Here is a 13,992-nt window from a genome sequence, read left to right on the forward strand (position 1 = left end):
ACAAACTTGAATCACAGGGGGCTCAAACGAAGCATTGGTAGGTGAACGCCTTCTAGAATCGATGCTCAAGGCCATAATCGCTGTCATCCCATAGGGGAAGGATCCGAAACGGTGTGCTGCGTACATACCCATCTCCCTGCTCAGCATGGATATCAAGATAATGGCTAAGATCTTTGAACAGACTTGACAAATGCCTTCCATCGCATGTGCTTGAGGGTTTTATTAGAGGGCGACAAGGCTCAGATTATATTAGAAAAATGCTGAATCTTGTGTACCAGACGCGCAAGCTCGCTAGAGAAGCATACCTGGTGTCTCTGGATGCCAAAATGGTTGAGAGTGGAATGGGGTTTAATGAATGAAGCCCTTGTCAAATTCGGTTTTGTGTAGGTTTTAGGGCCTTGGTGGAAGCGATTTATCAAGACCCTTTGGCGAGGGCAACGGTAAATGGGGCTTTATCAGGTGACTTCCCCCTATATACGAGGACTTGACAGGGGTGCCCTGTTCCCTGGTTACTAAACCCCTGGCAGCAGTGATCATTGCAAATCTGTGGATACAAGGCATTGACTGTGAGGGTGTGGAATTCAAGGGGTCGCTATTTGCAGACAACTTAATGTGCTATATACAGTGGTCGAAGTGGGCGGGATCAGTAGGTAGCAGTGCTCCTCTACTTTGAAAAAAAGTGTTACCGTTCCTATACTTTTTATTTTAAAGAAACCTTTCTGGAATGATTTAGTTTTAAAATGAGTGTAAGAAGAAGCTGCAACCTGGACTGAACATTCCCTTGAACAGCAGGTGCGTTTGTTTGGAGTTTTTGATTACGCGTTGGAGGGGGCATGGTGATGGTGTTTGCGGGGAGCAGGGGCTTTACAGTCGAGAACATAGTTCCACTACTTTTCGTACACTTCGACCACTGGCTATATAACAAACCCAAGGATTTCTGAGAGCTGATTTAGACGCTGAAAACCTATGGGATTTTGTTGCGTCGGAAGGTAAACCACTCCCAAGTCATTCAACTAACCGATAGGACCGGATGGGGGGGGGGGGGGGGTCTCGTCTATGACCAGTTTAAACCGGCGTGGGCTACCAATGGTAGATGAAGCAATAACATATCTTGGCATTAAGATTCAGACCTGTACAGGCTCATCTATGAACCTTCAACGAGATGGTCGGAACTGTTTGAGAACGTAATGAAGATGGTTATTTGCCCACGCCTTCTATTTTTATTTCTATCTCTTTTCCGGGCTGATCTTTTAAGGGCATCGACCACATGTGCTTTAGTTTTGTGTGGCAGAGGGAAAGGACGCTGAATGCATGGGATCTTGGTGCTCCCTAAGGTGGGGGGGGGGTTTAGCTTCCTGAATTTTGTTTCTGTATTACAAAGCGATCTAACTCTGAGTTATGTTGGAATACGTCAGAGGACCTGAGAACCTATTGAATGTAATTGGAGAGGACCGTCATGTTCCCAAAGGTGGTTAGGGTTTTTCTATGGGCACCGAGCACACATTCCCTGCGAGATAGGCTATCACCCCACGCTGGGAGTTCTGTGGACATTGTGGCAGGACAATAAGACTAACAGTGACCTATCTTGGCCTGTTCATGTTCGGTCACTTAGGGTTTAAAGGAGCCCAGAGATGGTTGGACCTGGGTCATCTGTTTCTCAATGGCAAGTTTAAAGAGTTTGAAGTGGTGCACAAGATGTTGGGAAGGGAAAATATTGTGTTTTTCATTTACCTTGGTCTCGCAGGGTTGGTCCTGGACTCGATGGAGAGACAATCTGACATGACACCTTAAGCCGTTTGAGATGGTCCTGGATGGGGCCCAATCAAGTCAAGGCGTTATCTCCAAATTATGCAAGGTCGTGGTTAAGGTCACAGTTGAAAGGAAGGCTAAATGTAAGACCCATTAGGATTGTTGGTGGGCGAAATGGTAATTGAAGAACTTTGGGGGAAGAAAACAAGATTCCATTTCACCGAAATCTTTCCACCCACGCTAATGGGCACAATTTTAAGTTCCTCCATGGGTGGCATTGGTACCTGGAAAGTCTCTCAAAGATGTTCCCTTACGTTTCACCACTGTGTACTAGGGGATGTGTGGAATTGGGGCCCTCCGTGCATATGTGGTGGGATTGTCCCCAGATGAAAACAGAGGTTGAGGGAAGAATTTTGAGTCACAAGCAGAACCTCACATTAAGGGTGAAACCCTTGGCATATAACAAAAGAGCTTGTGACTCACAAAGTACCGCTCTCTTAGAATGAATGGGGAATAGTATCTCATGTATTCAGATGCTATAGAGTTCATCAATATTGCACAATAACAAGATTGAACATTCTAAGACAATTACATATTTTATTTGCAAATTTCATATACATATTTAATACAAATTCAGTACAAAAAGCATTTCGAAATATTAATTTAGAAATACTGAGTTAATCAAGAGAGTGCAAGAAAAAGAGAAAAAACAAGAACATAAACAAAAAAAAAAGAAATCATTCCACACTAATGATTCAACGTACTTCCACACATGCAACCCATGAATGGGAGCCTGGATGATAAAGTGGCTTATACACAGTGATAATATGTGATCACAGTTCACTTATTAACTTTGCCACTCATCACCATTCGTACCATACACACTCATACAAAAATTGTGATTCATTCATACAACTACACACACGAAATTGAACAATGATAAAAACAGGCCCAACATGTTTCTTTCCTTCAACAGGTTATTCTAGGAAATTCATCAGGGGCGGAATAAAAATCAGAATCATTGCATAATCACAGTGATTGAAGAGAATGTTTGAGTTCATTAAGAAACCAAAGTCCAAATAATTTGATAACTGGCAATCCCAAGGAATTGCACGTAGATAGCTTCACAGGATGGTTTCCCCTATGAGAGAGCGGTACATAAAACAGTATATCAGTTACCTATTTAAGGGAGTATACCATACAGTTATACTAGTAGCTGAGAGACATAACAATTGCAGTACCCAGTGTACGAGAGCTCATAACTAGCTCAATTTAAAGGTTTCAACCAAGACACATGGCTAACGACACCCCACTCCACCACCATCAAAAGGTGCCCTATACATATCAAAACTCCTAGTCATGGGAGTTTACAGCGAGCAGGTAGGTTAAAGTTTCAACCTTTTCACGGGCTCAACCCTGCATGTAAAATAGCATGACCAAAAAAGAGCACGGGAAACAGAGAAACAGGGGAGAAGGAGGGGAGAAAAGGGAGAAACAAAGCCACCAGAAAACAAAGAACATATGGAGAGAAGAAGGGACAAAAACATTACCATCGGATCTGCTCGGACCCACAAATGAATTGTATATAAACGTTCTTATAGTCATGACTCTAAATTAAGGTCACAACCTTAACACTAAGATCATCCTTCGAAGAAGGAATCAATCTCCCATCACGCATATTAAACAAGGTGCCCAGATTAACTTACCAAAGAATGGGGCAAGTTATCCTAAACACTTTAACGTTGTCTTTGTCGATGATCACAACATTACTTAGGCGTGTCAGACTGCCGGGACGCTAGCACGGTTCTAATTCTGGAAAGAATAGCAAAACCCACAGTTACCGACAGTGCTATTCTTTTATAAATCGCCAGTGAAACACATTCATGCGGTTAACCTTTTCTAGTTGATTTTAATTAAATTCGTCTGCTTACCCTGTGCGTAATGATAGACTCGTCCTTCAAAGGGAACTGCACCTTAACTCCCACTATTACTGTTGGGAAGCGGGATTGGCATAGCAGATTTGCTACAAGGTCTATACTGCAAATGTTTCAGGTCAAACTTATAACCATTGAGTTGGAGCATTGGAGGGCATAGATGCTGTCAGAGAAAATAAACAGTATCACGTTGGGGTATATTACTGCCGTGTATTCCAAACGTAAGCAAATATTTAGTCTAACCATATTCTGGTGAACTAGTATGTTAACAGTCTGGCACTAGCAGCGATACAACATTCCTTCCCGAACGTATTTCCCACGAGTGACTCTCACTTGGGAATTCCAAATGCAGCCATTTAATTCTTTGGTCCACAATGCGTCATGCCCAATTTCTGCAGTAAGCACGGATGATATACGGAACAATCCTTTGCAGCCACATAGACATCTCTAAACCGATTACCGCTTCCTGTGAAATGTTCAACTATTGTAACAAGTGCGGATGATGTCAAAAGAGTGACTCCTCATTACCCACATAAATATCCCTAAGTAGGTTGCAGCTTGTTAACTCATTACTCACTTCTATGTGGATGTATCACCGAGTCCTGATTATTAAGTGCTCCGTTAGGTACACCTCGTCTGACGTGTTGCCTGTCGACCCGTAACCGCGTGTATTCAATCCCTGCGTTGGGCCATCTCCACGTCCTTACCGGCGTCTGATGTTCCAATCTGTGTTCGTATCTCTCGGTTCTGTAGAACGAGCCTTCTTTAAATTCATTTGGAGCGCCTTGTAATTAACCAATCGGAGAGGGCCCATATTGACACGTGACTTTATCCGAGTCACATGACCAATTGCAAAACGCGGAAGCGTTATTCAGTGTAACCTCAGCTCTATGGTCACCAGTCCAACGCCGCCCACAATGCAAACCGCCAAGCACGAGCCGCCAGGGGTCCACCATGACAGGGGGAAAAACCCGGAGCAGGCCCCCACCCTTACCCGCGTCACAGAGAGAAAGACGGGGAGTCACCACATTAGGTGAGTTAAACCTCAGATCAATATAGTCTGAGAACTACTGCACACGTTTAGCCCACAAACTACTGGCCAGACTCCACACTAGTTTCTCATCCATATCTCAGACAGTATCTCAATTAGAGTTTTACATTACCCAGTCAAATTTTTCGTTTAGACCATTATGCATACTTTTAGTCAAAAAAATAAATCTGCGTTCTTTTTTGATAATGCTAGTCTATCCCGATTGATATCATTACTGGGTTTCAAATTGTAAACAACAGACCAGGAAAAGATCCTGTGTCTGGTGAATATATTCCACCAAGTGTTCTACCAGCGGGGCATTCTTAGTCCGTTTTTTTTTTTTTAAACGGCTGCAGTGCGCACCTATGCGTAACTTCACCTTTCTCTCTGTTTTGCCTATATATAATTTGTTGCATGGGCACTAAATTACATAAATTACCCAGCTGGTATTACAGTTGGTCAGCGTTTTTTGTAACCAAGGGGTTTTTAAACCAATATCGATAGATGTGTTTTTTTTTTTTTTGTGAATGCACAACAAGTGCATTTTCCACATGGAAAATTACCAGTTACTGCTTGTAGGCCCCAAAGTTGTCAGTGTGGGGGAGGTGGTTGGTCCAGATGTTATAACATTCCGAGTTATCTGTTCCTTAATATTATGACTCCATTTAAAGGCAATGATTGGTCTTGCAGTGGAATCATTACCCTTCTCCAATATGCCCCAATGTTTGCAGATCAAACGTTTAATGGCGTTTGACATGTGGCTAAATGTGTTAACAAATACCAGGCGCTCATTTTTTGTCTTTTCACCTCTCTGTTCCTTGTATTGAAGGAGTGAATCCCGATTATTGTTCTCAGCCCTTTTACGAGCAGCATTAACAGTATTTTGTGGGTACCCTCGTTTTAATAGGCGCTCCTGCATGTTGTTGGCTTCTCTTTTGTAGTCTCCTCTCCTTGAACTGTTTCTCTTTAGTCTCAGGAATTGTCCCAGTGGGAGATTATCCCGTACATGCTTGGGATGAAAACTTTCATAATGGAGGATCGAGTTTTTATCAGTAGGTTTGTTGAATGGCTTGACAAAGAGTGTCTTCAAGATATTATCTGCCATAATAGTAATGTCCAGAAAGTCAACCGTCTGATTGCTAAGACGAAGTAAATTTTAGAAAAGCATTCTGTACATTAAACCATTCCAAAAACTTGTCCAGTTGTTGTTCGGTCTCCTTCCAAATGACAAGAATGTCGTCAATATAACGACGCCACAACCTGATGTTATGTTGATAGGATTGGTGTTCGTCATAACAGTCCCTATCTCAAACGACTCCATATATGTTAGCTACACTTGGTGCTAGTGTCGCACCCATGGCAGTACCTTGAGTTTGTTTGAAAAACTTCATCGAAATGGAAATAATTCTCTGTTAGAGCCATTTCGGCCCACCAGAGGATGAACGATATTGGTGTCTTGATGGTAATATGGTCCTTTAAAAGTTTCTCCTCTAGCATTTCAAGTGAGACTTGTTGTGGTATATTCGTATAGAGTGCTGCCATCACTCGAACTAAACGAGGTATTAGCAAATGCGACTTTCTTTTGACCTCGTGTGTTACTAGAGGTAGAGGCTGCTGCTTGGCGTTCTTGTTGGTAATTCTCCTGTGTATACGGGAATGCTTTTTCATGGCTAAAATTAGCCAGATCTTTATTCATTCTCCGTACACGTTCCTTTAGAGCAGGGGTCCCCAACCTTTTGTTAGCAATGAGCAACATTTGAGCGTCAGATGAAATGGTGAGCAACTTCAGCACTTTGATGCAATTTATCGGCATTCAGTGGTAAAATGATTGGAACAAATCATAACATCATTTGACATTAAACTGGTATAGAAATACAATCTTTCTCCAGCAAGGGGTCTGGCATGGATTCACATGCTCATGAATATTCCCGGTCGTCAGGCTGGGAATCCTCGGTAAAGAAAAATCAGTATCGGTTTCGTTTCTGATCTGTCTTTCGTAGTATTAACCAATCACTGATCTCTGCGTCATACTGACCACAGCCAATGACTGCCCTCTCCCTAAGCCCCGCCTCTGGCAGCCATCTTCAGATTTTCACCGCACGTTCAAGTGTTGGGATCCTCATGCTATTGCTCTCGAGCATTAGTGCTTTTTTCGCGCTTTTTCTTAGGAAAATTTTCTCTTTTTCGGTCAAAAGAGCCTCAAGCTCCACCGTTTCTTTATCCGATCAACGGGGACCCGTGTCAGATTCTTCTACGCCCCTCAAGGGTGAAGATTTCGTCAAGCCACGCTTTTGGAGGACTCCAGAAGTTTCTCAGGCCCTTCTCGAGCATGGCCCAGGAGAAGGGAAGCTCGACGCCCGGAAAGCTGTTCAGGGTCTGCCCTGGATGCCAGCTTCAGAATGTCTTTAAGGAGGACCAACACTCACTTTGCCTTTACTGCCTGCATGAAGACAAGACGCACGTGGAGAAGGACTGTGCGTTTTGCGGCAATATGTCGGAGCGGACCATGAAGGACCGCCATCAGCGTCTCGCCAACTGGCTGGAAGGAAACAGCCCGTCAGGCGAAAAGAAGAAGTCCGAGCGGTCTTCTAAGACCTTTGAGGGCACCCCGGCGACGGGGGTCCAACAGAAGGCCAAGCACCGCGAGTCCGCTGGCACCGGGAGCGCCGAACGGTCTGGCTCTACGGGCGCCAGGCAGGGCGCATCCTCCCCGGCGCCATCAACCACGAGCCAACGCTCTGGCTCGGGTAAGAGGAAGGCCGAGCACCCGGCGAAGCTCCTGGAGAGACCCCGGTCGTGCTCGAAGGCCCCATCGGAGGGGGAGCGAGGTGGTGACCCTCCCCCAAGGAGAAGGCGGTGAGCGCACCTAAGGTCGTGAAAGCCTTGATCCATCTGGCCAAGGCCTCTATCGAGATAGTCGCGGCGGCCCTGGCTCAGCCTGTGGAGGCTACACCAGTTGTGGCGACCTCGGGGCCCAGAATCTCACTGCCACCGCGGAGGGAGTCCTCTTTCATGCCCATCGACAGGACCCCCGTGAAACCTCCGACGGAGAAGAAAAAGGGGGGGGCAGGAGGTCGTCGTGGATTCGGCCTCAACCTCTGAGGAGGAGCTGATCGAAGTCTTAGGCCACGGCGCTGGCGTGGAAGAAGACCATCCTGTCGGGAGGGACCCCGACGTGGGAGACGAGAACGTCGAGGGTGCCGACGGGGCTCCTGATCGCCCGTTGGAACCCCCTCAACCAGTGCCGCAAGACAACTCGGCGGCCATTTTGTTGGCTATACAGTCCTTATGCTCGGAGATAAGGACGAGACTGCCGTTACCACCAACGGAGGAACCGCTCCCAACGGGGGACCCGGAGCCAGGCCCTTCTGGGAGCCCTCCTCTTAAGAGAAGGATTCATCCTCCACCTCCTTTTCAACCTTCGCGCCCTGCTCAGCCCTCCTCCCCGTCCACGACACGTGGGGATGATACGGGGACTGACACGGCCGCGACGGGTACTGACGACGAGGTTTACGACGAGGATCTCCCGTTGTCACCTCCCACCCGGGCTTCCCCCTCCCGACGAGAGTGGATCGTTTCACGCCATGATCGCCAGGGCATCCAAGCTTTTCCAGCTCTGCCCGGAAGAGAAGAAGGAAGGTTTCCTTTATCAACGGCGCAAGACCAAGAGGAAGACGGTCCTCGCTGTACCTCTACTGGACGATATCTGGGATGAGGGTCTTTCCCTCCTCAAGAACCCATCCACAACGCCGGCTAGAAGGGATCGGTACGAGAAGAAGTACCGGGTCCCGGACGCGGCCCCCTTGTGCCTTCGGGCACAGCCGACCCCGGACTCGGTCGTCTCCGCGGCGGCCAGGAAGAAAGCAGGGGGGGGGCGCGGCCTCTACGTCAACCTCCCCGCCGGACGGCGAGGGAAAGAAATTGGACACAATGGGACGCAGAGTCATCTCATCTGCAGCGACGACGATTAAGGCTGCCAACGCCTTGGCTTTCGTAGCCCGCTACGACGGAGTTGTGGTACAAACTCGCCCCCCTGCTGGACTTCCTACCAGACAAGAGGGCGGAGGCCCTAGAGATCTTGCAGGAAGGAGAAGTAGCGTCGGACCACGCCATTACGATAGCGACTGACATCGCGGACACTGGATTTCGCCAGTTGGGCAATGGCGTGTGCCTTAGGCGGCGTGGATGGCTCAAGGCTACTGACTTCCGTCAGGACGTGCATGTAACGCTCACCTGATTCCCGCAGAGGCGCCGGTCTTGACTGGGCGAATACCGTATCTTCAAAGGTGATGTCTAACACACGGTTGGCTCTTTGGGCTGGACCTCTGTGCACTGTATGTCTGACTCGAAGAGTAAGATGTCTGCAGATAGAAAATATGGGATTAATGAACTGGGGTTATTGGGTGTCTCTTCTTCCCTTTCTCTTCTCCTGTAGAACCCCAAAGGTTAACGCTCTCACCTTAGGTAAGTGAACGCCGAGCTCTCCATCTGCCTCGGGGCAGGGTGCCGTAACCAGTTTCTTCACTGGATAAGGGTGCAGGCCTCTTGACCTCAGAGGACTGCTGTCCGTCGTTTACTGCACGAACGGTAAGTTCCGAGTATTTCAAATGTCTTTAAAAGTCTTTTGTAATGATGTCTCTTGTTTTGCAGGGTTCCGGCGATGGCGGGCTGAAGTGAGTTGAGGATGGAACCCGTGTGAGGAATAGAAGCGCCTGGAAGCACGTAAGTAAGCGCTTGTTGCCTGCTTCACGATGCGCACTAACTGTCCTTTTATCTTGCAGGTACAAGTTCGGAGCTGCTGAAGGGTGCCGGAATACCCACTGAGTTCGGCGTGGGAAGGAGTAATGGCACGTGAGTAATAAAGTTACCCAATGTCTTTAAACGCACCTTCTTTTGTCTTTCAGATGCGGGATGCAGCGCCGAAGGCCTCCGAGCGTGCGAAGATTTGGTAAGCTTTTGTCTTTTAGATGCCGGAATGCAGTGCGAAGACCTCCGGAGCACGCGAAGAGTAGGTAAGCCTTTGTCTTTCAGATGCCGGAATGCAGCGCGAGGCGTTGGTGACAGCCGATGGACCAGGTAAGAGAAGCGCTGTCACTGAAGACCGTAGTGCTAACCTGTTCTTTCTTGTCTTTATAGGTGTTGCTGAAGACTGGATTCAGGATGGTAAGCCTTTTTCCCTTAGGCCCAGGATCAGATGCAGAAGACACGATGAGCGTTCTGCTGCAGAGGATGCAGAATAACGCAAAGCAAGATTCATCCATCGGGTGTGGTTTAAATAGCCTCCTGTAGTGCTTAGGTGTCTCCTTCCACAGCCTCGCCTAGGTAAGAAAAGAGTTCCTGCTTTCCAGAAGAGTTCCAGTGTTCTGAACCTAGGGAGTGGCTCCTGCCCCACCCAACAGGAAAAGTAGTCCCAAACAGAAGAGGATCAGGGGTTCAACTGGCAGGTAAGTAAGCAGCATGGTCTGCTGCAGGTATGTCCACCCAAGCATTGAGCCCAGCGCTTCCAGCGCTGGGAATGGGCATATTTATGAGCCTGGTGCCACTGGCGCCAGGACAGGGTCCAAAAGGTCCCAATTGGGACTGGTTGGCACTCGGAACCTTGGTTATGGGTCTGCTTCCAAGGGAGTTGGGCAAGTCCTGACCTTTTGGAAGCAGAGATCATGACAGTGCAGACCAGAGTCTTGGACATGCCGTTCGACGGGAGCAACCTGTTTGGGAAAACAGTGGACGATTCCCTACAAGCCATCAAGGCGGACACGGAGACGGCCCGGGCTCTTGGTGTTCTCCAGCAACGACGGCCGCCCTTTCGGAGCAGCGGAGGCAAACAGGGTGCCTCCAAAGGTTCCAGCGGCGGATTTTCCACCTATCGTCAAGCGGCCCGTTAGTCGTCACAGGAAGCCTACAGGGGACGAGGCAAGTCGGGCGGACCCCGCCGTAGCCAAGGAGGACAAGGCGGCAACGCCTCGTCGAAGCAGGACTGAACCGGCCGTGGGGTCGGGCCCCCACCGAAGCACCCCGGTGGAGGCCGGCTGGCGAACTTCGTCAGCGTGTGGGAGTCCATCTCCACCGACCGTTGGGTGCTGGACGCCCTGGCTCAGGGTCACGCGCTCGAGTTTCTAAAGAGGTGCCCGCGCAGCTTCCCTGTAGCCAGGAAGGAACATCACGTCCCTCAACTTCTCTTGGAGGTAAGGGCGATTCTCAGGAAGGGCGCCATCGAGCTCGTCCCAAAGAGGCTTCGGGGCTCCGGAGTTTACTCAAGATACTTCCTCGTGAAGAAGACGACGGGAGGCTGGCGTCCCATCCTGGACCTACGACGACTGAACAAATTCATCAAGGCACAGAAGTTCATGATGGTCACCCTCCGACACGTCCTGGGTCAACTGGAGGAGGGCGATTTCCTGTCGTCGTTGGATTTGGAGGATGCCTACTTCCATATCCCCATCCTAAAGGGACACCGAAAGTTTCTCAGATTCGTGGTCCAAGGGCGTCGCTACCAGTTCAGAGCCCTTCCCTTCGGATTGAGGTCGGCACCCAGGGTGTTCACCAAGTGCCTTGCACCGGTGGCGGCGCGGCTGCGCCTAGAGGGGATCCACGTCTACCCCTACCTGGACGACTGGCTCATCCGAGCGAAGACGAAGGAGCTCACCGTGGAGCACACGGCAAGGACCGTCCAACTACTCACGGACCTGGGATTCTCCATAAACTACGCCAAGTCCCACCTGGTACCCGCGCAAGACGCACTGTTTCTGGGAGCGAAGCTCGACACAGTGTCTCTTCTGGCCTCTCCGTCGGAGGAAAGGACGAGGGCCATCTTGGGCAAGGTGCAGCGGATGCTGGTTGCGGACGCGGCCAGGGTGAGGTCCATCAAGTCCCTCCTCGGAATGATGTCTTCTTGCATTTATCTCATTCGCCTGTGCAGGCTCCTGATGCGCCCGTTGCAGGAGTTCCTGGACGCGTGCTGGATCCAGACGACGGGCAGCTTCGAGGAGAGGATCACACTCGACGAGAGGATCACACTCAACGAGAGTTTCCGACGAGCGATCCGGTGGTGGGGCACCCGCACGCATCTGACGGCGGGCATGGACTTCCAGACCCCCGGCCACCAGAAGACAGTGACCACGGATGCCTCCCTGGAAGGGTGGGGAGCGCACACCGAAAATCTGCACGCGAGAGGCCTTTGGCTTCCGACGGAGAAGTCCCTCCATATCAACGTCCTGGAGCTCCGTGCAGTGTTTTGGGCCCTCAGGTCCTTTCTTCCGTCCCTCAAGGGCAAGGTGGTGAGGATCTTCACCGACAACACCACCACCATGTTCTACATCAGGAAGCAGGGCGGTACCAGATCCCCAGCCCTGTCCAAGGAGGCTCAGGATCTGTGGCATTGGGCCGTCGCCCAAGGGATGTTTCTGGTGCCGTTTCATCTGGCAGGAATAAAAAACACCATCGCCGACTCGCTCAGCAGAGAGCTTAGCTCGTGCCACGAGTGGGAACTACGACAGGATCTAGTGGACCGCCTCTTCCGACGGTGGGGCACACCCCAGATCGATCTGTTTGCGACGAACTCCAAGTGCCGGAGGTTTGCCAGCAGGTTTCCCCAGCCGAGGAGCATGGGCGATGCTTTCTCGTTCCCCTGGGAGGGCCTGTTTCTATATGCGTTCCCTCCACTGCCGTTGCTGATCCGGCTCATCAACCAGCTCAAGAGGTCACGGTGCAGGATGATCCTCGTCGCACCTGCGTGGCCGAGGCAGATATGGTTCCCGGACCTTCTGGACTTGTCAGCGTCCCCGTCAATCAAGCTGCCAGTGGACGCGGATCTTCTCTCCAGGGAAGGAGGCGCCATCCTCCATCACGACCCGAAGTTGCTGAACTTGCATGCCTGGCTCCTGCAGCGTTAGAGTTTGGAGGCTACGACATACCGGCCGACTGCAGAGAGGTTCTTGCAAGGGCCAGGGCGTCCTCAACTCTTAAATGCTATGGAAACAAATGGAAGAGGTTCTCTGTCTGGTGCCATGCACAGAAGATCAACCCTCTACGTATTACGGCTCCCCAAGTACTGCCGTACCTACTGACGCTGGCCAAGGCTGGACTGGCACACGCGTCCATCAAGATTCATCTTGCTGCGATCTCCCGATACACCAGAACCACGGGACGGATGTCTTTGTGGTCTCATCGTCTGGTGAAAGAATTCATGAAGGGACTGTTCAGATCGTTCCCGCCGGTGAAGGCTCCGGCCCCGGCGTGGGAGCTCAACATGGTGCTGACCAAGCTCATGGGACCTCCGTTCGAGCCTCTGCACTCGGCTCCGTTGAAGTTCTTGTCGTGGAAAACAGCGTTTCTTGTGGCCATCACCTCCGCACGACGGGTGGGAGAGATCCAGGCCCTTTCCTGCAAACCCCCGTACTTGACTTTTCACGACACGAGGGTAGTGCTCAGGACCCACCCCTCCTTCATGGCCAAGGTGCCGTTGGACTTCCACCTCAACAAACCCTTGGTGTTGCCTGTTTTCTTCCCGTCGCCGGCTGAAAGGACTTTGCACTCGCTGGATGTGGCTAGAGTGCTGAAGTTCTACGTGGACTGCACGAAGTGTTTTCGGAAGACGTCACAACTTTTTGTGAACTTTGGACCTGTCAATCAGGGGAAGGCTCTCTCGAAGGCTTCCATTTCCAGATGGCTCTCCGGCTGTATCATGTACTGTCATCGGTTGGCAAACCGACCGCTGCCTGGCCGTCCGAGAGCCCATTCCACCAGAGCGATCGCAGCTACCACGGCGTTCCTATCTGGTGTGCCCTTGCTGGACATCTGCAGGGCTGCTACGTGGAGGTCGACGCACACCTTCACGAAATTCTACTGCGTCGATCGGGATTCCAGGGAGGAGTCCAGGGTCGGCCAAGCAGTGCTGCGCAACCTGTTCGCCTAAGGTGAGCCTGGTGAGGAGGTAAGAATTGCTTAATGTTGAGTCTTTGCCACCCCCGTGGTTGTGCATGTGTGTACTGCTATGTATTCTTTTATTCATGAGCATGTGAATCCATGCCAGACCCCATGCTGGAGAAGGAACAAGTTACTTACCTGTAACTGTTGTTCTCCAGCATGGGTCTGGCATGGATTCACATGCGAACCCTCCCGCTACCCCTCTGCGGCTCTTCACTTGGTCATACTGCCACTTCACGTGCTACCAAATCTGAAGATGGCTCCCAGAGGCGGGGCTTAGGGAGAGGGCAGTCATTGGCTGTGGTCAGTATGACGCAGTGATCAGTGATTGGTTACTACTACGAAAGACAGATC

The 13,992-nt window shown here is 50.2% G+C and overlaps 1 protein-coding gene and 1 long non-coding RNA gene across 2 annotated transcripts in view; one reads left to right on the forward strand and one right to left on the reverse strand.

Annotated features, from left to right (window-relative positions):
• Nucleotides 1-13,992, forward strand: part of PPM1D (protein phosphatase, Mg2+/Mn2+ dependent 1D) — a 265,517-nt gene that overhangs the window by 239,889 nt on the left and 11,636 nt on the right. The gene's annotated exons all lie outside the window — the stretch shown is intronic.
• LOC138488239 (uncharacterized) overlaps nt 2,333-13,992 on the reverse strand; it is a 120,209-nt gene continuing 108,549 nt past the window's right edge. The window contains exons 2-3 of the long non-coding RNA XR_011274616.1: nt 3,456-3,561; nt 2,333-2,890 (exon numbers count right to left, since the gene is read on the reverse strand). This is a non-coding gene — a long non-coding RNA (uncharacterized lncRNA). The remainder of the gene's footprint in view (nt 2,891-3,455; nt 3,562-13,992) is intronic.

Source organism: Ambystoma mexicanum, chromosome 9, assembly GCF_040938575.1.
Source record: "Ambystoma mexicanum isolate Mex_15411 chromosome 9, UKY_AmexF1_1, whole genome shotgun sequence".
Taxonomy (NCBI): Eukaryota; Metazoa; Chordata; class Amphibia; order Caudata; family Ambystomatidae; genus Ambystoma; species Ambystoma mexicanum.